The sequence below is a fragment of the Sapajus apella genome, unplaced genomic scaffold (genome assembly GCF_009761245.1).
Source record: "Sapajus apella isolate SASKATOON/1434 unplaced genomic scaffold, GSC_monkey_1.0 scaffold36, whole genome shotgun sequence".
NCBI lineage: Eukaryota > Metazoa > Chordata > Mammalia > Primates > Cebidae > Sapajus > Sapajus apella.
In genome coordinates, this window is record NW_022436976.1 from 450,552 (window position 1) to 476,752 (window position 26,201).

Sequence of the window (26,201 nt, forward strand, 5' to 3'; positions counted from 1 at the left end):
CGAGGGAAAAAGCAGACTCCAGAAAAAGTAACTCCCACCATTCTGGTTTAAGCAACTGGGTAGATGAACATGCATTTATAAGTTGGTCAAAGACTGGGGGGGTGGGGAGTATATTTGGGAGACAAAAGCTTTTGTGGTTTTGAAATATCTGTGATACTTTCATGTGAAGATTGTAATCAGAGAACTCAGCTGGGTATTTGACTACATTGCTTATAAGAGGGGTCAGGGCTGGAGAAATAAATTCAGGAGCCATCACCAGTTTCTCAGAGATTCATAGTGCAGGCTAATTCATATGGGCTTTCAAAACCAAGCTTCATTGGCTGTGAAATCTTGTCATGCTGAAGGGAGCCATCAGACAGAGATAAAAATATATAGATGCTCTTTAGATTATGGCACTGGATGAGGTATAGCTCTAGAAGAAGACAGGGCTAGTGGAGCGTAAGGGCAATATAGCATCATAGTGATGCTTTAACTTTGATGCCATCAAAATAGAAGTCACTTTAGAAAATGTTCTGAATAGTTTCCAGGTGTTTGTAGAGCTCTCTTTTTTTCAAGGAAATTGACAGAATTTTGTATCTCAAATTCATCTTGGCTTAGCACTCTCTCTAGCATTAGAGTCATGTGGCTTTCTGCGTCTTCTTAGAAATAATAGTCCTCATTTCTGGGATTGTAGATGGTTTTCTTGAAGTTATTTTTAAAATATGTGATATTTTCATAGAAAAAAAATAATGCAATAATGTACCCGCTGGTACAGCACATTGATTATGCATGCTTTTACTTCTTAATACAGCCAGTGTACAAAAAGGGAGCACAAGAGAAAAACAAAGGAATTCTGCTACTCAAGATCTTAAAACTCTGTGTGATAGGTGTCTGTTAGCAATAATAGGAAGCTACTTCACACTTCAGTAGTGATCTGAAAACTTTTGAACTTGCCTTTGAACTTGCCATGTCTGCATGCAGCTCCTGCACTTATTTGAGTTACACGAGGTTGCATGTTCTTACAAATGAGAGTTAAGAGTTCTCATTTGAAAGCAGTCTAGTTTTGCAAAACTCTAACAACGAAAGCAACTCACTTACCAGAAGGCAATGTAGATGTCTGGGTCACCAATGGAGAATAAGTGACTTCGTGGAGGTTAAGCACCAATAAGAGGCAGTTTCAGGACTAAGACAGGAAGCCTGCAGTCATGTGCAATTTAGTGGCAAGTCTAGTAAGTATGATCATTTCAAAGTAGTAATGAAGGTAAATGATATTTGGATATATCTCTAACAACAGTAATGAGAGATGAAAATATCTGTGGTTACTATTGGTGGCAAAGTGACTTGTTCTGCTCCTACAATGGTGATTTGCTGTCTACATTCATAATGAAAGGAAAGGCTAAATGTCAGTTAGAAGTTTAATGAAAATAGGCTGGGCTCAGTGACTCATGCCTGTAATCACAGCACTTTGGGAGGCCGAGGCAGACAGGTCACTAGAGGCCAGGAGTTTGAGACCAGCCTGGTTAACATGGTGAAATGCTGTCTCTACTAAAAATACAAAAATTGGCCAGGCATGGTGGTGGGCACCTGTATTCCCACCTACTCAGGAGGCTGAGGCAGGAGAATCACTTGAACCTGGGAGGCAGAGGTTGCAATGAGGCAAGATTGGGCCTGCACTCCAGCCTGAGCAACGGAGTGAGGCTCTGCCTCAAAAAAATTTTTTAAAAAGTTTAGAAAAAATAAAGATGTGATTTCCTTTTTCCCATCCATATTTATGCATGCATTTGTGGACCCCAGGTAAGAGCCCTTTGTTTAAGTGTAAATTAAAATAATATGCCTGGGTTATTTTAACATTTAACATGTTGTAGTTTGAGGGGATCACTATTGTTATTTTTTCACTATTCATCTTTTCTTCCCCACCTGACTTCAGGACAAATTGAGAGTAACTGATGCAGGAAGAAAACACAGAAATCAAAATAAAGACTATACTGCTGAAAAATCTGCTTGAACAAGCTAGTTAACATGTCTTTCCTGAATGAAGCCAGCTTATCCATACGCCTCCATTGTCCCTCAGGAGGCAGAATATGTAAAACTAGAACTCTGTAGACTGGAGGATCCCAAAGTAAGGGCCAAGCTGTACATTTATCAATCAGGAAAGCCGCTCCACCCTCCATGCAGCCCCTACAATTTGAAACAAGCATTCTTCCTAACATAACACATTAATTCATCAGTTTATCAGTTCATATAATTTTTTCCTTGAGATTTTTGTGAATAACTATAGAAAAACCTACTTCACCTGGCAATACGTAGGAAAAGGCACAGCATAATGCTGAAATGCAGAGAATATTGTTGCATGTAAGATGTTGATCAGATGTTCTAATGCAATTTGACAACTGTGTGAGAGGGGAAAAAGGTATATTCAGAAGGACTTAGGTGAAGCTAGGTGAATATTTTCATGACAGGATTTTGGTCACCGATATGAAGCAACTAGAGGAATGGACTTGCTAAAAGTTAGAGAAGTCTAGTTTATCTTCCAAGAGGCTTTGCAGCCCTGTAAAACTGTAGAAATCAGAAATTTGACAATAATTTTAAGATAATTTATATTTATTTTTTAAGGAATGCCACGTTTATCTTTCTATATATAACATTTTCTGGTCAGTAGTAATATATATCCTTTATTCAACATTTTATTTATTTATTTATTGTTTAAAAAATTATTATTCTCATTTTTTTTTGAAAAAACCAGTAAAGATCTGGGTAAATAAAAACATTTTAGAGAACCACTTGAGGAGTACTATGAGCCAGGCTCTCTTCTCCATTTAAAAAATATTATTAACTCACTTTTTTCCATAACTTTTTGAGATACTATGAAAACCACCTCGCATTTAGAGAAAAAGAGGCAGAGAGTGATTAAGAAATCTGCCCAATGCTACATGGTTAGAAGCTGGGAGAGCTGGGATTTGAGCTTCTATACGCTAGTTCTGGCATTTGTGAAGTTCTCACCTAATAAAAATTATCCGCAATTGTAACCAAAGCAAGTCAGTTCTACCCTCCTGTCTATAGACACACAGATACATTTGTAATGTACCTTTTTTTATTTTTAAGCACAATAGATCAATTCCTGCTGGCATTATAGTTCCTTAACTATCATAGCTTCTCTGATTTTTCAACACTGTCTGTCATCCATATTCTGCAGGCATAGCCAACTCAGTCAGTGTCCACTCAGGCAATCAGAATTAACAGACAGAATGTAGGACAGAAAACTAGCTGCAAACATGTTGGAAGGGCTGGAGAAGCAAAAGAGGGAAGCTCTGTTACCTAGAGATTAGTAACTTCCAGAAGTCACTACTATACTACTGCAGGAGAAACAGAAAGGAAGATGCTGCTACCCAGAGCCTGTAATCATTGTGCCCTTGATGCTGCTGGAACCCCACTGCAGATGCTTTACATGAAACAGGGAGTTAATGCTCTTGCTGATGCTTCAGGGATCCAGGATCTCAAAGTAATCAGCTGCTGTCCCTGTTGCAGCCTAGGGAAACTTTCCTACTGAGGCTGTTGGGGTACCTGCTACTGCATCTACTGTCTGAGCCATGCTGCCTGAGCACATATCCAGGGCTCGGGCTTACCCGCTGCTGTTGTTGCTGCCACCATGTTTTTCAGAGCTACTTCCAGAAGCGGAGAAATCCTCCACATTTCCAATTTTTTCCAGTGCCTCCCATTGCCTCCCAGAATGTCAGATTCTCTTTGAGAAACAGCTGAAAAGGAAGTTTGAAAAAGACTCAGATGTATGCAGATTCTGCCCCCCTGCAATAGAGGAAAGGCATAGGGTGGAACTGGAGCTGAGAGCTAATGACTAATGAGCAGATCATTCTTCAAGACATTTACCTTGCCTTGAAATGTTTCCCTTCTTTTACTATGTTTTCCATGTCATTATTCTTCCACAATTCTGCATGATATTCTCTGTTAATTATTGATGCCCTGGTTAAGTTTATTTGCTCTTTCTTAAGGTTAATTTTTCTCTTCTTTGAAACTTGAATTTGCAGGTTCAGCTTGTGTGGGAGTTTTCATCTCCCTCCTCTTCAAGACTCCTTCACTATCAATTTTTTGGTTGACTTCACCAACTCTCACCCTACAATCTCTAGACCTGGGCATGGTCTTAGTTGGTGTCTTGGACTCCTGTGGCATGGTGTCTTTGAGATATTAGAGATCCAGTCACTAAGCTGGCAAAGGAAACACTGTGCTTGCTTCTGGCTTCAGGAAGAATGCCTTGCTCTGTCACCCCACACAAGACCAACTCTGCCTATGCTGCCTGAGGCTTCGTGTTGCAGGTAATCTATTATCCTGCTTTTGAATGTGGCTATGACTTTTCTTTATCTATCTTTAAAAATGTTATTACTGGTATATTTACAGTGAAGGGAAGAATGTAAAGCATGAACTCAAGTGTCACAGTAATGGTAAATTTTAATGATTATAGTTTATAATAATCCTGTCATAATACATTTATTTAGTTGATTTGCTTGGATTTTCTAGGTAAGTTATCATGTTATTCAAGAATAATGAGTGCAACCACCATGTAATCATCACTGACTCCATGGCAAGTCCACTCTGCCATGTGCTTTGTATACTTGTCAAGACTCAGAAATGGGCAAAGTATATCACTGGTGTCTTTCAGTGGAGTGCGGGGTATTACAGAGGAATCTTGGATTATCTGACTCCAAGAATTCACTTTCTATTGACTAGGTGATTTTGCAGCTCTGCAGAGGTAGCTGTTAAATTGTTGCAAACTGCTAACGGTGCAGCAAATTCTTATTCATACCCATGCAAACAAATTTTGACTGGTTGATTATAAAGTTCTATAAGTCAGATTCTCATTTGAACAAATCTTACTATCTTATTGGTTCCCTCAGTAATTGAAGAGTTGAATAAAATCTTTGACATATGTTTATTTTATAATTGTAGAATGGTCATAATTTTACTGTTTTGAAAATTATACTTTAGCATACATAGTATCTTTTAGTCTTCACAACCTGAGAGGTAAGTATCATTCCCATTTAATAGATGAGAAAACTGAGACTCAGATCAAATGTTTGTCTACTCAATGTAAAATTAACTAGTAAGTGATCAAGCTGGAATTTGAATGCCAAATTTTGCTGTCTTCAAGCTTTGCCTTTAAGACCTATGCTCTTATATATTTTTGCTTGCCTAGAGAAACCCCATTTACTCACAAATAAAATGATTAAAAAATATGAACTTTGTAAAACAATATTAATAATAACTAATATATGTTAAGTGTTTACTGTAAGCCAAACACCAACCTAAATTTATTTGGATTAATTAATTTAAGTGACAGTGAGAGAAGAGAATTTAAAGAGGTTCAATCGCATGCTCAAAGTTTTTCATGCTATTTCTAGCTTTTTCTCTTCTTTCTCTAAATGCCTAGTTTTCCAATTAGCCGCACATTAGAATCATCTGGATATCAGCATATCTTAAAAGTTTCCTAGGTGATTCTAATATGGAGAATCACCATGTAATAGAGATGACTTATCCTGCTTCCCTAGCTGATACCTAAGAGAACTGGACAAATCTGCAATATTTGTTTTGGTTTTCCTGCTGTAGCTTAGAAAGAGAGTAATGGTGCTGAAATCTGTACCATCCTGAAGCTTGAGTGTCTAGATGAATGCAGGACTTAGCTAAAAGCATTTGAAAAAGCATCCCAGCTGAAGGACAAATCATAGCAGGAGCACAGCAATTGAGAGAAACCATGTTAGTGGTAAGAAAATGACTTTTACATGGACTCACTAAATGATTAAGAGCTGCCTTAATAATGCCAAACAATAACATGTAAGAGTCAGCATTTGCTAAAAACATTTCTTCTTGTAATTTAGAAATGATTTCAATCACTTATTAATCTTTTTTATAAACATCCTTATCCCGTTGTCCACAGATGTAGACACAGTGGCCTAGCTACTCAAAAGTCATTCACAATCTTTTCTTCTTGCCTCTTCTTCATCATGACTTGAAAGCTAAGACATTCAGCTTTCCAACAATCTTTACATTAGAAATAACCATGTGACCCAATTCTCAACCAGTAAGATGAAAGCAGTTGTTAACGGTATGAAACTTTGAAACATCATTTTAAAAGAGATAAACTAAGAAGCCTCTGCCTCAAAAATATCGATAAGCTTTGAGGTGGTAGGGCAACCATTTTGTGACCATGTAGAGAAAAGCCACAGGCCAAGAATGGTGGAGCAGAAAAATAAAAGGACTCTGGATTCTTGATGATATCGTGGAGTCTGTACCATTCCTCAAGAGCCTTATATCAGAAATTTTATCACATAAAACGTCCCTTAATTATACAGTTCACCCTTGGTTGGTTTTTCTGTTGCAGCTGAAGGAAACCCTAACTGATAACATTTTCTAAAACATGGAAATAAGAATGTATTTTTTGTTGTTATCTTATTTTAAAACATGCTGTTAAACAAAAGCTTCTGAAAGCAAATGACAGTCAATTTAATTAAGCCCAAAAGGAAATCTATACAAGTCATGTCTTTTTTGTTTTTAAGTTAGTCATGTGTTGTTATCTTCTACCTTAGTTTCTATTCTGGTTTCAAATTGAGTGATAAACCCTGGTAATACATACCCAGAATTTTTCTAAACTAACTCCTATTATTTCCTCTTTTACAATACTAATTCATTACAAAACATTTCTTCTCTTATATTTAATTGTAATGCAGAAATCTGGCAGCAGGGTCAACTGTGATATTTTGTAATGCAAAACTCCCAAGTAACTTTTAGACCTTTAAGCATCTAATCATGGGAAACGTGGATTAAATATATAGTAACATTGTTAGAAAAATGTGTCCTGTTTTATTGAAATATCTTGCTGCTTTCTTTTTTCACCTTTTCTTGTGGTTTTTTCATAATTGTTCTACCCAATTCTGAGCCGGTCTTGTCTGTTCATATTTTAGACAGGTAATGCGGTGAAAAAATAATTATTTGTGATCACTGAAGAATAGTTTGATCAATAAAATAGATTAAATCTAGAATAGGTTAAAATAGTAAGTCAGATAATCAGAAGAATGTCACAGTTGCTCACTTATATAATTTTTAATTTTTTAGAGACAGAGTCTCTCATTGTTACCTAGGCTGGAGTGCAGTGGTGTGATCACAGCTCATTGCAGCCTTGGACTTCTGGGCTCAAGCTGTTCTCCTCTCCCAGCCGTCCAAGTGGCTAGGACTATGGGCAAATGCCACCATGCCCAGGTAATTTTTTTTTTTTTTTTAATTTTGTACAGACTACCTCTCCCTGTGTTGTCCAGGCTTGCCTTGAACCCCTGGCCTGAAGCAATTCTCCTACGTTAGCCTCCTAAAGTTCTGGGATTACAGGCATGAGCCGCCATGCCTGACCTGCCCTATATAATCTTTAGATAACTTAGCATAATGTACTTAGTTCTAAAATTTTTCTGACCATAATATAATCTTTCTTTAATTCAGAGTACATAGTCTTTTCTACCCAATAGAGCTTACATTTCTTTTAAGAAAGTTTTCTTTTATAATGCCCATAGGTCAACAATTTTAGCCTTTTCAGAAGAAGAGTGAATTAACTTTTCAAAACTGAGTAAATTGTTAAACTTATTATGAATGATGCAGGTGACCCATCCAATACTATATAGATTTTCCTTCTTATCTTTATTATTAATGAAGAGAAACACAATCATTTAGAGTTTCTCAAAGGAGATAAAATTTTACAATATTTAGGGTGTGGGCCAGTGTTTTAGAATGAACATGCCATTTTTTCATAAAAGTTTCATTAAACATGTTTACTAATGTTTTGCATTGGTGGAATTTTATATCTGTCAGAATTCATGATTCCATTCAGTTGTTATGAGAAAAACTTTAGTCAAATTAAATTTAATGGAGTTTAATTGAGCAAAGAATGATTTGCAAATGAGGCAGCTCTCAAAATCAAAATAGGTTCGGAGCAATTCTGGTGCTGCAGCATGGTCAGATAATATTTATGGACAGAAAAAGGAAAGTGACATTCAAAAAATAGAAGTGAGGTACTTAAACAGTTGGATAGGTTACAACTGGGCATTTGTCTTATTTGAACCTGGTTTGAATCGTTTGCTACCTGTGATTGGCTCCTTGTTACAAGAGTAGATTATAGTCCGTTTTCATATCAAGTTAGGGTATAGCTCTCTAAGCATGGAGGTGCCTTTAGGCAAAAGTTAAAATATGTAGGGAGGCAGCTTTAGGCCAAACTGAATTTAACAATTACCCCTTCAACCTCTCAATTTTACCATAAACTTTAATCATAATGTCACTTCTGTCATTGCTGTAAATGGGTAGACTTATTTGGTCTTATTATAGAATTCACAAGTCTTATTTGGTCTCAGCTCCCATCAGTTTTGGGATCTGTGTGCTTCTTTAAGGTTTTGGTTTGATTATGTGGAACATAGCATAAGTGACTCCATGCTGGGTTAGTCCAGTCTGTTTGGGACTAGTGCATGAGTTCAGTCCAAAATAATGGCCTTCCATAATTTTGTGTAGCAAATCTTAGATTAGAGCATGACCAAAACTTAGAGCTTTATTTCTACTCTCAGTTACCATCACTTTGGGGTTCTAGTCTCAACAAGTCAATCATAGGTAACAGTTGTGTGTCCTCATGATCACATCTTTGGATTTTTGTTGTTCTAGCTGAAGAGGGACCATTTGGCATTCTGCAGATGGCTGCATGCACACATTTAAAACTTTTGAGAGAATACAGCACATCAGGGAGACTACTACTATGGCTATCAAAAAGATAATACTAAGAGTTTGGAGTATGCTCCTTAGCCAGGTTTCCTGTGAACAAACCCAATCAAAATCAAATAGATCAAAGAATGAGCCAGAGGAGGAATGTACTCATTTTAACAAAGCAGCTTGTTGGTTAATCCCCTGTGACTGAGTCTCTATAATACCTGATGTATTCATTTATGTAATAAGAAGTTTCAAAACTGCACAGATTCCTCTCTTCATAATCTACAGCAATTTTATTATCTAATAAAACTTTAGCAAGAGAATTTAAAGAAGTCTGTTGTGTAACCATACCCTTTGCAGTTGAACCTACTGTAGAGCCCATTATGAGTAATACATTTCTAAGCATTGCCTCATTTATATTTACTTCAAGTCATGGGAAAGGGGACCTAAGAAATGATGCCCATCCAGAAGAACGAAGACTTCCTGGCAATGTTCTTTTAACCTAAGATATAGGTTAAGAGGAGTGACTAATGTTCTGTTTCTGATTGATGATGGAACAACAAAGGTACTATTAAAATTTGTAGCACATATTGGCCCTTCATCTTCCATCCATCAAGGCATAAGTTGCTTAGGTACAAGGTTGGATGCAGACTCCTCCACAAATTAAAGCATACCCCATTGGTGCACACAAGGCCCCTTTCCCAGTTATATTGTTCATAGAGGCATAAGCAAGGACAAAATTAAGAGAGGTAAAGTTTTATGATGGCAGAGAATTCTTGATGCATGATGTTGGGAAAGCTGTCCATGTCCAGGATGCTGTCTGCTTTTGGTGAGAGACTTCCCTGATTAGCTTTACGTTAAGGTCTCTAACAGGTGTGCTGTTCTGAGAGTCTGAAGGGGCTGTTCTGAGTTATGTGATTACACAGTCATGGTTTAGTGTCCCAACAGTTTGCTGCAGTGTTGGTGGCAAGGGCAGACTTCCTCTATTATCGTTCCCATAAAACCCAGTCTCCAAGTTGTAGATCATGAAGGGTTTGATTGTCTTAAGTTGGTGGATCATGAAAAGTTTCCTTTATCTGGTGAAAATACACTTTGGCATAAGGCATTAACAACCTGCAGCATTTAGTCACATCAGAGGTTATGAACAGAATATATATGAGTTTCTGTTATTAGGAACATAGGCCTTCCTGGTGACTATTCCATAGGGATCAACTTAGGTTTCCCATTGGAAGTGGATTTGATTGTAATCAATTTATAATATCTTTGACTGAGGCAATCCAGTTGATTCAGTTTGCTTTACCTAATGCCTTATTTATCCGTGATACCTTATTTAACTGTTTTACAACTTGTCCAGTAAAACAAGTACCTCTATTCCTGGAGTTTCCTCCAGGAATACCCCATGAGGGAAACACATTTTCTAATAAGCTTTTAGCTACACTTGTAGCATCAACCTTCCTATATGGGAAAGCTTCTGTACAACCAGAAAATATGCAGTGAAAATGGCAGTTGAATGAAATCCCTCCATAAATGATCCATCAGATTGAAGAACTGTACTTGAAGTTTTGGTTCTCTTATCAGGATTATGGCTTTGACAAACCAAAAATTGGTCATCAACCATTACAGAAATTTAGAACAGTCACCACACCAATATTTTTTCCCCATAATTTGGATCATTGTATCTCTTCCATGATGAGTCATGGACTGCAAAGCTTATAATGAAGCTTTAATGACTCAGGAAGCAGTCCAGGCTCCGTGAGTCCATGCTTAACATTTGGTTTATATCCTCTTAAATTCCTGTTTTGTTTCTCTAATTCAGGTGTGTAGCACTCTTTGTTAAATATGTTATCATAGGTAATTTGACTTGAGCCATGCAGCTTATTGGAATTCATATCTTAACAATTTCAGTACTTATAAACTTAGTCTGAAAATCTGCAAATGTATTTCCTTGATATTTAATTAATTCTAGTCTGCTTGGGTAATAAATTTTATAAACCAGTTTCTTTTTTTTTTTTTTTTTTTTTTTGTTTGGGTTTCACTCTTGTTACCCAGGCTGGAGTGCAATGGCGCGATCTCGGCTCACCGCAATCTCCGCCTCCTGGGTTCAGGCAATTCTCCTGCCTCAGCCTCCTGAGTAGCTGGGATTACAGGCACGCACCACCATGCCCAGCTAATTTTTTGTATTTTTAGTAGAGACGGGGTTTCACCATGTTGACCAGGATGGTCTCGATCTCTTGACCTCGTGATCCACCCACCTCGGCCTCCCAAAGTGCTGGGATTACAGGCTTGAGCCACCGTGCCCGGTCTAAACCAGTTTCTTTATTAGAGTTCTGAGAATTCTTAGCTAGTCCAAATGATATGATCATAAAGTTATTAGAAACCTGTATTCAAGAGTGCTTGTCAGGGTCCTTTTCATCCTTTCCATGAACCTCCTTTAAGATATAACACTTTAGGATTATAATTGATTTAAAGAGCTTTCAGAAAAGGCATCAGAATCAATCAATTAACTGGAGATAACCTGACCTAAAATGGTTATAATTAAAGACATAACGGACAAGAAAGTTTAAGTTTTTCTGTGGCCTACAATAATTTAACATAATAAACATAGTATCATGCATAATAACATATAAGATAACATATCAGAATTTTAGGAATCTCATGCCATTTTGGAAAACAATACAACTCAGAAAAAGGCTAAACATAATTTCTTATTTGACAATGCTTGCCATATAATTAAACATATCAAACAAGCCTATTTATTATATCTCTTTTGAATGCTTCAAGAGCTCTCTGTAGCATCCCAAGGTTAGTTTGAAGTCAAAAAGACTTAATTTTGCTTTTGAAATTTGATGTTGAGAAGCCCATCAAATATGTCAACAGTTTAAAACACCTGATCAAAATAGGATCACAGATCATTCTGAAATAATAGTCATTCATTTAGTCAAAGTAATAATTAAAAGATTTTAAAAAGCAAAAACCTTCACTCTTTGATATAGGGAAGACCTAGTTTTCCAAATAATCAAAAGACCTAAAACAGACATCATAAGCACATAAAATGTGTTTCTCTTTCTCTCCCCTGCCCCTCTTTTGCAGTTTACTTAAAAGATGAACAAAAAACTTTTACCATCTTTTATTATATTGCCAAAAAATCTTTAAAATTTTTTCCTATCAGATAGTCTAAGGAGGACCTGAGAACCTGTGCCCCACTGACACCTTACACTAAAATTAACTCCAGATGGATTAAAGACTTAAACATAAGACCTAAAACCATAAAATCCTGGAAGAAAACCTAGGCAATACCATTTAGGACATAGGCATAGGCAAGGACTTCAGGACTAAAACACAAAAAGCAATGGCAACAAAAGCCAAAATAGACAAATGGGATCTAACTAAACTCCAGAGCTTCTGTACAGCAAAATATACTATCATTAGAGTGAACTGGCAACCAAAAATAATGGGAAAAAATTTTTTGCAATCTACCCATCTGACAAAGGGCTAATACCCAGAATTACAAAGAACTAAAACAAATTTACAAGAAAAAACAAACAAACCCATTCAAAAGTGGGCGAAAGTTATAAACAGACACTTTTCAAAAGAAGACATATATGAAGCCAACAAACATGTGAAAAATACTCGTCATCACTGGTCATTAGAGAAACGCATATCAAAACCACATTGAGATACCATCTCACACCAGTTAGAATGGTGATCATTAAAAAATCTGGAGACAACAGATGCTGGAGAGAATGTGGAGAAATAGGAACACTTTTACACGGTTGGTGGGAGTGTAAATTAGTTCAACCATTGTGGATGACAGTGTGGTGATTCCTCAAGAACCTAGAAATAGAAATTCCATTTGACCCAGCAATCCCATTATTGGGTATATACCCAAAGGATTATAAATTATAATGACATATGCACATGTATGTTCATTGCGGCACTGTTTACAATAGCAAAGACCTGGAACCAATCCAAATACCCATTGATGATAGACTGGACAAGGAAAGTGTGGCACATATACACCATGTAATACTATGCAGCCATAAAAGATGATGAGTTTGTGTCCTTTGTAGGGACATGGATGAATGTGGAAACCATCATTCTTAGCAAACTGACACAAGAACAGAAAATCAAACACCACACGTTCTTACTCATAGGCGGGTGTTGAACAATGAGAACACATGGACACAGGGAGGAGAGCATCATACACTGGGGTCTGTTGAGGGGCCTAGGGGAGGGACAGGGAGGTTGGGGAGGGATAACATGGGGAGAAATGCCAGATATAGGTGACAGGGGATGGAGGCAGCAAACTACATTGCCATGTATATACCTATGCAACAATCCTGCGTGATCTGCGCATGTACCCCACAACCTAAAGTGCAATAAAAAAAGAAGAAAACAAAATTCTAGTTTTGTATTAGTATAATTTTGATAGTAATGCTCAGTTTTTAGAAAACACTTATAATTCCCTTCTAATTTTAGCTAGCTTAATTGCACATAAAATTCCTTCCACAAGATCCATCTTTCATAAACCTACAGCCTTTTCTCTTTTTCGTTCTGGGACAAGCAATCATTGTATTTTAAGGCAAAAATTCCCTTTTTCCCCCTAAACTAAAGCACATCTTTCATGTAAGCTTCACTTACCAAAAACATGTCTTACTTTCCTTATAAAAGGAGTTGTTTTAATTACCATATGTTAATTAGATTTTTAAAACTCTAGTAACCTTAATTTATCATGAAAACGTAGGACATAAGCAATTTTGAACTGTTTTATATCAACATTTTTGTCAGTGATAACCATTTCTTAATTTTTAGAAACATGTTTCTTCATAACACAATTTTTATGTTTATTAATAAACCCAAATATATTTAGCTTCTCCATACTAAATAAAAATGTATCAAAATGTATGAACTTAAATTTATGCTTAATAATTAGTGTTTCAGTGTTTTAACTGACTTAGAAATGGCCCAGACATTTAATAAGTAGCTATTACTTAATTTAACATGACTTTAAGATTCAAAATTGCTAAAAACGATTTATGAAATTATTACAAGTACATTTATAAACTTTTATTTCGTGACACATCAGATTTGATTTCTCATTCTTAATAAATATAGTTGAATTACTCATTAAACAAAGCCAGCCATTGAAAGATGTTACTTCTCTGTGCTTCCGTTTCTCATCTACAAAGGAGAAAATAATTATCCCTGTGTTCTAAGGATTAAACAAGATTAGATACTGGTAGCATTTAGAACAAGGCTTGACATATAGTAGCTATTTTGGACTAACTATAGGTAACTTCTTACTATTACTGGCATCATCATCATCTTATTTCCCTGCCTCCTTCCTTTGTGGCACTTTTCAAGAGCTGTAATTACATTGGTTATTTACTCACTGATTGTCTGCAGCACTTACAGCATGATAGAATGCAGGGTCCCATGGTAAGAAGCAAAGTAGAGGGAAAGAGCCTCTTCTACCTTGTTGGTTTCTCTCTCCTTTACATCCTCTTTGAGCCTGGAGCACAGTAGGTCTCAATACATTAGACATTTCAATCATTCCCTTTATCTTGTACTACATTTGTCATTGTTGACCATGCCATATTTCTTGAAACGCTCTCTTCTTTTTTTCCTTTCCTCATCTTCCTCTGCCCATATTTTTAAATGCCAAGATGTGTTTCTGTGAGTGTAAAGGACAGAGCCAAGGCATGGATGGTTGAGACCAGGTGAGATTCTGGGTATCCAGTGGAGCTGGTAAGAATAGGAAGGATGCATGGGGCTGCTGATCATAAATGGAAAGGAGAACACTGGACTGAGCCAATGGGGTAAATTTGGGAGTAAAGGGCTTCGGCTTACTTTTAAGGCTCTAGATTAACTCAGTATGGATTAGGCCCCACTATGCATCAGACTAAGCTGGCATTAGATAAAAAATATAAACAAGAGAGTTTCAAGAATGGCATGGTCAACAATGACAAATATAGTATGAGATAAAGAGAATGGTTGAAATGTCTAATGTGTTGAGAACTACTGTGCTCCAAGCTCAAAGTAAATATAAAGGGGAGAGAAACCAACAAGGTAAAGGAGTTTTCTTCCCTCTACTTTGCATCCTACCATGGGGCCTTGTTGGTCTCTGCCAACAAGGATATCAAAATATAGATGTGGATAAACAAAATATAAACCAATACTTGAAATTAACTATAGGAAGAGCTGTGTAGAGGTGTGCGCAAGGTGCTGTGCTGGTAATGAAGAGTAAAATCTGCTGTCTCGGAGCCTTGGGATAGAGAGAGGAGTAGAAATGTGAAGAGAGCCTTGAATGTATCAAACCAATCGGGAAAAGAAAACTCAAGCTGTAGAAATAGCACATGCAAAAGTATAGAAAGATTTCTGATTAATATTCAATATGGTGGATGGGGCTGACATGAAAAGATCCCCAAACATACAGAGGTCCTTAGCATTCCTGCAATTGTTATAAAACAGATCCAGCTTTGGGAGAAGAAAATTTTATATGGGTTTTAAGTGAATTTCATTTTGAAGTAAATTGTTTCTCTAATAATACTCTTTTTTGTTTTTTAATTGTACTATAGGTTCTGGGGTACATGTGCAGATCTTGCAGGATTGTTACATAGGTATACACTTGCCATGGTGGTTTGCTTCCTCCACCCCTCTGTCACCTATATCTGGCATTTCTCCCCATGTTATCCCTCCCCAACCTCCCCACCCCCTGCTGTCCCTCCCTTAGCCCCACCTCAACAGACCCCAGTGTGTGATGCTTCCCTCTCTGTGCTCATGTGTTCTCATTGTTCAACACCCACCTGTGAGTGAGAACATGCAGTATTTGGTTTTCTGTTCTCATGTCAGTTTGCTAAGAATGATGGTTTCCAGATTCACCCATGTCCCTACAAAGAACATGAACTCATCATTTTTTATAGTTGCATAGTATTCCATGGTGTATATGTGCCACATTTTCTTTGTCCAGTCTATCATTGATGGGCATTTGGGTTGGTTCCAGGTCTTTGCTGTTGTAAACATTGCCACAATGAACATATGTGTGCATGTGTCTTTATAACAGAACAATTTATAATCCTTTGCTGGGTCAAATGGAATTTCTATTTCTAAGTCCTTCAGGAATTGCCACACTATCTTCCACAATGGTTGAACTAATTCACACTCCCACCGACAGTGTAAAAGTGTTCCTTTTTCTCCACATCCTCTTTAGCATCTGTTGTCTCCTGATTTTTTAATGATTGCCATTCTAACTGGCATGAGATGGTATCTTCATGAGGTTTTGATTTGCATTTCTCTGATGTTCAGTGATGATGAAGTTTTTTTCATGTTTGTTGGCCTCATAATGCCTTCTTTTGAAATGTGTCTGTTCATACGTTTCACCCACTTCTGAATGGGTTTGTTTGTTTCTTGTAAATCTGTTTTAGTTCTTTGTAGATTCTGGATATTAGCCCTTTGTCAGATGGGGTAGATTGCAAAAATTTTTTCCCATTATTGTTGGTTGCTGGTTCACTCTAATGGTTGTTTCTTTTGCTGCGCAGAATTGTTTCTCTAATTTATGGCTTGATTTGATAGATAGAACTATGACTTAATCTTGAGAATTCCTAACATTGAATTCTACCTTTTTTGTGCCAATTTTAGATAGGAGTGAGAGTAAATGGTTATTTGGGATGGGGTTATGGGTGAGTTGACTAGGAGTAGATGGATAGGTGAAAGACTGAGAGATAGATGCCAAGAAATCCCATAGAGATTTCAGATGGTATTGCTTTACTGAAGTTCTGTTTGGACAATATACCCAGATGCAATAGTGACCTAGGAAAGCCATCTACATCTTCCTATGTACCAATTTCAGATTTTATTATCATAATAACAATAGTTCTTGGTATCTACTGTGTATCTGACATTATCCTGGGTTCTTTTTATATATTATTTCTAATTATCCTAGAAGAACAGTTTGAGGAAATTGGGACCTAGAGAAGTTAAGTTACTTACCGAAGATAACACAAACCTCCATTTACGTAAATCTAAAGCTCATGTTTTTCCTACTATATCACAAGGGTGATTTTTACTTTATTCTGAGCAAGGACACAATTATTTCTGTGCCCATTTGCAAACCTAATCACTGGTCCACTTCAAGAATTCTCTCCAACTCTTGGAATATAAAGGGCAGCTAGGAATGACACTGCTATCCCATCTCCATGGTACCGCTCCTTTAGTATAAATGATTTCTCTTCTCGCACTGAATGAACTTCTGCAATATCAAATGCTTTCTTTTATGCTTGGAATGGTGGCCACCACAGTCAATTTACTTCTGACATCTATTTCATGCCTCACCAGAGAGAATGATCAGCAATTATTACCAGCTATTAGATAGTTTACAAAATCACTGAAATGGCTAAAAGAGCAGACTCTAGGCTGCACTTCTAGGAAAAACTCCCCATTTCCAAAATCACCCAGCTTTTGCATGGCCAAGAATCTTAGAATCTCTGCCTGACATTTTGGCAGGAAACTGATAACAAGAGAACATTTTGTTAATGATAACCATTTCATAATTTTAGAAACATGTTTCCTCAGAACAAAATTTTTATGTTTATTAACATAAAACTGCTGTTGATGCCACTATCAGCAGGCATAAAGTGGAATGCTTTCTTTCCATTAAGCACCAGCTTCATGAGCAGGTGATCTGTGCATTCTTTCAGGGCCCCCATGCATGGAGTTTAATGCTCTGTGGTTACCATGATGAAATTCTTAAAAATTTATCTTTTAATTTGTGTTTTAAAATGAAGTCCTTTGGGACAATAGAGTATGTCCTGGGAGACCTTAGCTCTTCTTCTTGCCACCTTCCTGTCACAGCTTGTCAGCCAACAGCTCCCCTAACCCAGACATCTCCTTCCTGGGTATGGCCCACCAATCACTTCCTCCCTCCATCCCTGGTGGGGCCCTAGGCATGGATAGGAAGAAGATTGAGGTTAATTAGAGTCAGGTGCATGCTCCCAGGGCATCCCTATGCAGGACAGCATAGGAGAGGGCAAGGCTGTGGCAGTCCTTGCCCAGGCTGGTAGCATTGCAGGACATTCAGTAGGTGACTTGGCAAGGCACACCTCTTATCTCCATACAGGTGCTTCATGTATTTGTACATGAAGGTGACAATATTCTCAGGGGTCACTCAACAACCTTGAGCAGCTGCAGCCAGCAGAGGGAAAAAGATTCCTGACTGAACTTGTGGAGCCTTTGGTCTTGCAGCTGATAGGAGGGAAACCTCATAGCCAGTGGGCTGCTCATACACCAGATTATAAGCACTGGTGAGAATCTGCCTTCATATCTGAGTATCCTCACATTCCTGGGACTACAACATTCAATAGCAAAAAAACAGTCAAACAAAACACCCTGATAGATTGTGAGGAAGACCAGGAAAGAAGAAAGGAAGAAAAAGCCTTTTCCTGCCTTTTGTACAGGGGTCCTCACACTTTAATTTTGTACTGGGTCCCCCAAATTATGTGGCAAGCCATGTCTCCACTTAGTTAGAATCCAAGTCTTTTGAGTGCATCTGATTGGTGGAATCCAAATCACATCCTAAACTCTGATTATAAGGGAGTCTGAGAAACATAATTTCTAGCTTTCCAAATTCAGGAGTACTAGAAGGACGCTAGAATGGATATTGAGTAAAGCAATCCATTTTAGATACCCCATTACCTCCACCATGGCTCTGGCAAAGAGTGGTACCCTAAGTTTTATGGGGCAGGGGCTGCATCTGGCTCATTTACTTCTCTATCCCCAGTTCAGGCTATAAGATCTGTCACATAGTATGATCACAGTATTTCTAGAATTGAGTTGCAAATTATCCATTTTCACATGCTATATTTATGAACCTATACATTTAATGGTATAACTTCTCTTGTCATTGTTCATATTAGCTGGAGCTCTTTGTTATTAGTGGCAAATTCGTACAAAAAATGCAGTGAGTTAGGGGAAAAAAGCAGGTAACTGAATTCTACTTACTGATTTCTTTTCATGTACTGGACATAGCTAATGCAAACATGACACCATATATCCACTGCCCTTAATGAATTAGATCACTTTCTAGGCCAGTATGAAAACGTTATTAATGTTTATCTAGTCACAGAAACTACGAATATGAAATTACATTTCTTTCAGTCTTCACCTTTCAATGTTCACAAGCTGGGATTAATTTCAAAAGGAACATGTTTTTGGCTGAGGTATATTAAGGGTGGGCAAATCACTGTTAGAATATTCAATGGAAAAATTAGTTTGATTTAAAACAGTAATGCCCTAAGCAAAATCAAACTTTTCTTAATAATTCTCACCATCTCCAAAATGGAAAGTAAGGATATTTCCCCCAGAATGTTTTAATTAAAAAGGGTTTTGGAATATGCATGTGTGTATAAAAATGTCTCTTAATTACAAAGATATAAAGTTAAAGCTTTTACCTGAGATTTAATTAATAATCTTAATTGTATAGTTTTGGAGTGGATGATGGTGAGGACAGCTGGGAATTTGATGGATGATATGATCATCCAAAGCAATTCAGGAAGCAAAGCTATACCTCTGAAAACTTCCCTGACTATCCAAGAAGTGGTAGAGGGTAGAGGGCTTGCTCCAAAAATTCTTTACACTTAACAGGATAAAAAAGGTCTTTGGAATCTCCATCTTTAGAGGCTCTGCTTGGGGGCTGTATCATGGAAATCTGGCCTGATAGCCTGAAAGGTCCTGAAATAGATCTAGTTATAACTCAGAACATATGAGTTACTTCATGGGAATCAATCAGCCAATTGTGCATGATTACCGGTTGTGATGGCCTGGAGGCACAGCCTGGCCCTTGAGCCAAAGTAGGGAGTCAGAGAATTCTGGGCTCCTTCAGGAAATGTGCAGCAGATAATGTTGATTTTTATTATCCAGGTAATCTTGTCTTCCCCATCAACTTGACTGTAGGATTTACCCTAATCTATTTTGCCTCTAAAGCAAATACTTATATTTAGAAAATATAACTATAATTCAATTATATAACTACAATAAAGGTTATCCACTGGGATAATCCAGGGTAATTTCCCCATCTCAAAATTTGTAATTTAATTACATATCTGAAAAGTACTTTTTGTGATATAAGGTAACATTCATAGATTCCAGGGATTAAGACATGGATATCTTTTGGAAGGAGCCATTATTCAGCCTAACAAATATGCTATCCGAGGATTCACTAAAACTCCATCCTAATTACCACCTATTTTCTTATTTTTTATTTATTTGTTACAGAATGACGGAGAGAAGGAAGACTACTTATTTTTTTAAAAATTGTTGTCATAAACCTATAGTGGTATAATCAATACCAGGTGTTTTTTTCTTTGTTGTTGTTTTATGTTAAGAGACATTGTCTTGCTCTGTCAAATGCAATGGCATGATCATAGTTCACTGAAACCTTGAATTCCAGGGCTCAAGTGATCCTCCCACCTGAGCCTCTGGAGGAGCTGAAACTACCAGCATGTACCACCATGCTCAGATAATTTTTAAAATTATTTTTGTGGAGATGGGGTCTCCCTATGTTGCCCAGGCTATTCTGGACCTTCTGGCCTCAAGCATTCCTCCTGTCTCAGCCTCTCAAAGCACTGGGATTACAGGTGTGAGACACTGTGCTCAGCCCAATGCCAGGTTTTGAAAGAAGTTTATTTTAAAAGAGAGTTGTTTGGGGGAATATCTGAAAACACAATTTTATTTTTAAATATCCAGACTAATTTATAAGTCTTTAAAAATCCTGAGGGTAGGGTTTGAATGAAATTTTATTGTGGTTCTGCTGTGTATGTTATTGAACTTCCTAAATTATCATATGTTTCTGTATGTTTTTGATCAGCCATGTGGAAGCTATAAGACCTGGAATCTGGAGTGATTCAACACTATTTAATTTGGATCACCCTGAGACTAATAGGTTATATTTTGAACTAAATTAAGGCTGAATTAATAAATGTTTTTTGATGAGTTTACACCAACAGGTCATTTAATATGTCCTAACTGATCTTGAGCATAGCTATTGAATTATTATTGCTGAAGTTTAAATGGAAAGGCAGGTAGCTTGTTTCAGGATCCAAACTTTAAATACAAGGACAATCCTAGCTTTGTTCATTGTTGTAAGATTCTGAGTACCATCTATCTCACTAAACAATTTTAAATTTGTCCTGTTGTTAAATATTTTGGTAAATTAGAAAATGTAGCCTTTAGAGGTCATAAACTCTCTTGGACTTGCCTATTTTCTGCTGTTTTAAATGTTAGTTATAGCCAGCCATTACTGTACTTGGGACTTGTAGTTCTAGTTCTTTTATTGGAAACATGACTTCAGTACACCTAGAACTTCTATTGAGCATAAACTCTATGCCAGCCATGATGTGAGGGGTAGAGTGGATATGAAGATACCTAGGACTTGGTCCCTGCTACCTGTACCCTGTGAGTTCTGGACTGGGGCCAGGTTTTATGTAACTTTAATCTCCAGCATCTATTCCACTTTGGGACACATAGCTCAGCTCACACTGCCAGCTTGCAGTCAGCTCACATTTCTTCATTAAATGGACATTCGTTTAATGAAATTTTTGTTCATTAAGTAGTTAGTGAATGAATAGTCTAGAAATTGAGCTGCTAATGAAATCAAATAACTGAGATAGAATGCTTATATCTTTAAATCACTTCTAAGCGAGGTATTGGAGGCCTGAACAGGGCACTCTGAGACCCCAGAGAATGGAGCTACCAAATCAGCCAAGGAGAGAGTCATGTGATTCAAGCCCTAGAGAAAAGGAGTCCAATTCACCAATTCACCACTTGTCTTAATGTACTTGTTCTTTTGTCTATTTAGTTTTGATAGCCTGATTGTCATTTGGTCTCCATAATAGTGTTTCATGGAACGTTGGGTTCCTTGCTGCTTATGCTGGAAGGAGCAGGGAGGGAGTGACTACATGGGGGAGAGATGGGGAGCAGAGCCAGCACACAGTACAGCTCTCATAGGGAGAAAAGAGACTGGGGAGAAACTATGGGCAGAATGCCTGGGAAACAGACAAAGGAGGAAGCTGGGGCTACTTCTTATTTCTAAGAATAATGTATTTATGCAAAGTGGTTATATTTAGGGATATATTCTGTATGAATATATATGACCTGAATGTATCTTTCTCTTTATGACTCACATCCTCCATCTCACTGGAATCAGCAACATGAGCTGAGCCTCCCTCCCATCTTGCCCCTAGCAGAGGTCTCCTATCTCTGTCCCCAGCCCTTTCCAGCTGCAGCAGCAGGAAGTCGGGTAAAGACAAATTAAACATTCCTTAAAATGCTGCTATGAAAACAAAATAAAAACTGGTCAACTGAAAGTTTACATAAATCTTTAAAAGCTATTAAAAAGATCTCATTCAATATGAATTGCTGTAAACTTTATGAAGAGTTCTAAGGAAGAAGAAAATTTGGCAAACTCTTCTTGTGGAAAATTGGCTTTCTGAAGTTTGATTTTTGGCAAATTGACCCAAAACCAGTCTTGAAGAAATAATACACATTCACCTAGAACAGAAATGCAAATATTGTGAGTGATAAAATATATATAACCATAGATGAAGATTAAAAATATAAGCAAAATGATCATGCACAATTTTGGCATTCAAGAAAAATCTAGATAGAATAAATTGTTTACCCTAATCAAAATTAAGAAAAGAACAACAATCTCAATAAATCAATAACATACAAGAATTTTAAAATATTTAAAACTTCCTTTTTTAGAGGCACCAGATCCAATAGACTTTTCTGATGACTCCTATAGTAACAAAGATGGCACAAAAATATCAAAGCATATATCTCAATCTTAGATATGATAATGAAAAATATCTCCAAAAAACTTGAAATGTATCAAATCCAGAGCACGTAAAAAATAATAGAGTATGACAATAAACTGTGATTTAGTAGAGTTTTCCATCTGTGATGCAAGAATTGTTTGAAACAGGAAGTCCAGCAATATAATCAACTATATAACAGATCAAAGGGGAAAATATAAGCACTGATTTCTATAAATATTGAAATATAAAATTTGTCATTCCTTCCTAATAAAAACCCATAGTAATAAAAACCCATAGCAATAAAAGATAACTTGCTTAATATGATAAAAAGACTTTTTATACAAGTCAACAACTACAGAAACAAATATTATGCCTGGTACCAAAACCTGGAGGCATTCTCATTAAAGTGAAGAATAAGAAAAAGAAACAGTAACACTATTGAGAATATTTAATTTCATCTTCTTCTAAGCATCTTACAGATTACACTATTCCACACTTTTGACATTTACATTTGAGGTAGCTTGTTTTAGCCAATAAGTTGCAGCCAGAAGTGCTGTGATTCCTTTAAGGTCAGAGTAATTATTTCTGGCTGGCTGGCTATCTTTACTGCTCCCTGTTCTGATTGTAGAAGCATGTGTGTAGAAGGAGTTTCCATGGCAGGAGTAAGTCCTTACTTAATAATAACATCAAATGTGAATGGACTAAACTCTTCAATTAAAAGGTATGGACTGGCTGAATGGATGAGAAAACAAGACTCATTGATCTGTTGCCTACAAAAACAACAACAACAACAAAGCACTTCACCTGTAAAGTCATGCATAGACTGAAAATAAAGGGATGTAAAAAAAATATTGCATGCCAGTGGAAACCAATAAAGAGGAGGAATAGCTCTACTTATATCAGACAAGATAGATTTCAAGACAAAAACTACAAGAAGAGATGAAGATGGTCACTATGTAATGATAAAGGGGTCAATTCAGCAAGAGGATATAACAATTTTAAATATATATACACTCAATACTGGAGCACCCAGGTATATAAAGAAAATGTTATTAGAACTAAAGAGAGAGATAAGCTCCAATACAATAACAGATGGAGATTTCAACACCCCACTTTCAGCATTGGACAGATCTTCCAGACAGAAAATCAACAAACATCAGCTTCATCTGCACTATAGACCAAATGGATCTAATAGATATTTACACAACATTTTATCCAAGAGCTGCAGAATTTACATTGTTTTCCTCAGCATATGGATCATTCTGAAGACAGACCATAGGTTAGATCACAAAACAAATCTTAAATCATTCAAAAAATTGAAATACTATCAAGCATCTTCTCTGACCACAATGGAATAAAACTAGAAATTAATAACAAGAGGATTTTGAAAACTACATGGAAACTACAATATGTTCCCAAATGACCAGTGGATCAATGAAGAAATTAAGAAGGAAATTGGAAACCTTTTTGAAACAAATAATATAAACACAACATACCAAAACCTATGGGATACAGCAAAGACAGTATTAACAGGGAAGTTTATAACTATAAGTGCCTACACCAAAAAAGAGGAAAACCTTCAAGTGAACAATCTAAGGATGCATCTTAAAGAATTAGAAAAGCAAGAGCAAACCAAACCCAAAATTGGTGGAAGAAATAATAAAGATTAGAGTGGAAAGAAATGAAATTGAAATGAAAAAAACAATGAAACAAAAAGTTGGCTTTTTTAAAGTGAAAGAAAATTTACAAACCTTTAGCCAGACTAAGAAAAACAAAAGCAGATTATCCAAATAAATATAATCAGAAATAAAATAGGAGACATTACAACTGATACCACAGAAATTCCATTAGTGGCTACTATGAGCAACTATATGCCAACAAATTGGAAAATCTAGAAGAAATAGATAAATTACTAGATGCGTACAACCTACCAAGATTAAAGCAGGAAGAAATCCAAAACCTGAACAGACCAATAACAAGTAACGAGACTGAAGCCCTAATAAAAAGTCTTCCAGTAAAGAAAAGCTAGAGACCTGATGGCTTCACTGTTGAACTTTACCAAACATTTAAAGAACTAATACTAATCCTACTCAAACTATTCAGAAAAATGCAGAAGGGAGGGAATTCTTCCAAGTTTATTCTGTGAGGCCAGTATTACCTTAATACCAAAACAAGACAAAGACACACACACACACACACACACACACACACACACACACACACACACACAGAGAGAGAGAGAAGTAAAAAGAAAACTACAGAGCAATACCTCTGATGAATATTGATGCAAAAATCCTCAATAAAATACTAGAAAACCAAATTCAACAATGTATTAGATTATTCATCACGAAGTGAGATTTACCCCTGGGATGCAAGGATGGTTCAACATACACACATCAGTAAACGTGGTACATCATACCAACAGAATGAAGGATAAAAACTATATGATATTTCAATTGATGCTGAGAAAGCATTTGATAAAATTCAACATCACTTCATGACAAAAATCCTCTAAAAACTGGGTATAGAAGGAACACACTTCAACATAATAAACACAATATATGACAGATGCACAGCTAGTATCATACAGAATGGGGAAAAACTGAAAGCCTTCCCTCTAAAATCCTGAACATGACAAGGATGTCCACTGTCACCACTGTTATCAACGTAGTTCTGGAAGTCCTAGCTAAAGCAATCTGACAAGAGAAAGATAGATATAAAGGGAATCCAAATAGGAAAACAAGAAGACAAATTATCCTTGTTTGCAGATGATACGATGTTACATTTGGAATAATCTAGTATTTCCACTCGAAAAACCTGTTCAAGCTGATAAATTCAGGAAAGCTGTAGAGTACAAAATCAGTATACAAAAATGAGTAGCATTTCTATATGCCAACAGTGAACAATGTAAAAAAGAAACAAAAAAGTAATCCCATTTACAACAGCCAGACATAAAATTAAATACCTAGGAGTTAACCAAAGAAGTGAAAGACCTCTGTAGTAAAAACTGTAAAACACTAATGAAAAAATTGAAGAGGACAATGAAAAATTGAAAAAACATTTCATGTTAATTAAGTGGAAGAATCAATATTGTTAAGATGTTTGTACAAAGCAATATACAGATTTAATGCAATCCCTATCAAAATACCAATGACATTCCTCACAGAAATAGAAAAAAAATTCCTAAAATTTACATAGAACCAGAAAGACCTAGAATAGCCATAGGTATCATATACAAAAAGAACAAAATAGGAGGAATCACATTATCTGACTTCAAAATACACTATAGGGCTACAGTAACCAAAACAGCATGGTATTGCATAACAAAAGACACATAGACCAATGGAACAGAATACAGAATCCAGAAATAAATCCACACACCTACAGTGAACTCATTTTTGTCAAAGGTGTCAAGAACATATACTGGGAAAAAGATAGTAACTTCAACAAATCATTTTTGGAAAACTGGATATCCATATGCAGAAGATTGAAACGAGGCTTCTATCTTGCCATATACAAAAATCAAATCAAAATGGATTAAATAGTTAAATATGAGACTTCAAACTATGAAACTACTACAAGAAAACATTGGAGAATATCTCCAGGACATTGGTCTGGGCAAAGATTTCTCGAGCAATGCCTACAAACACAGGGAGCTAAAGCAAAATTGGAAAA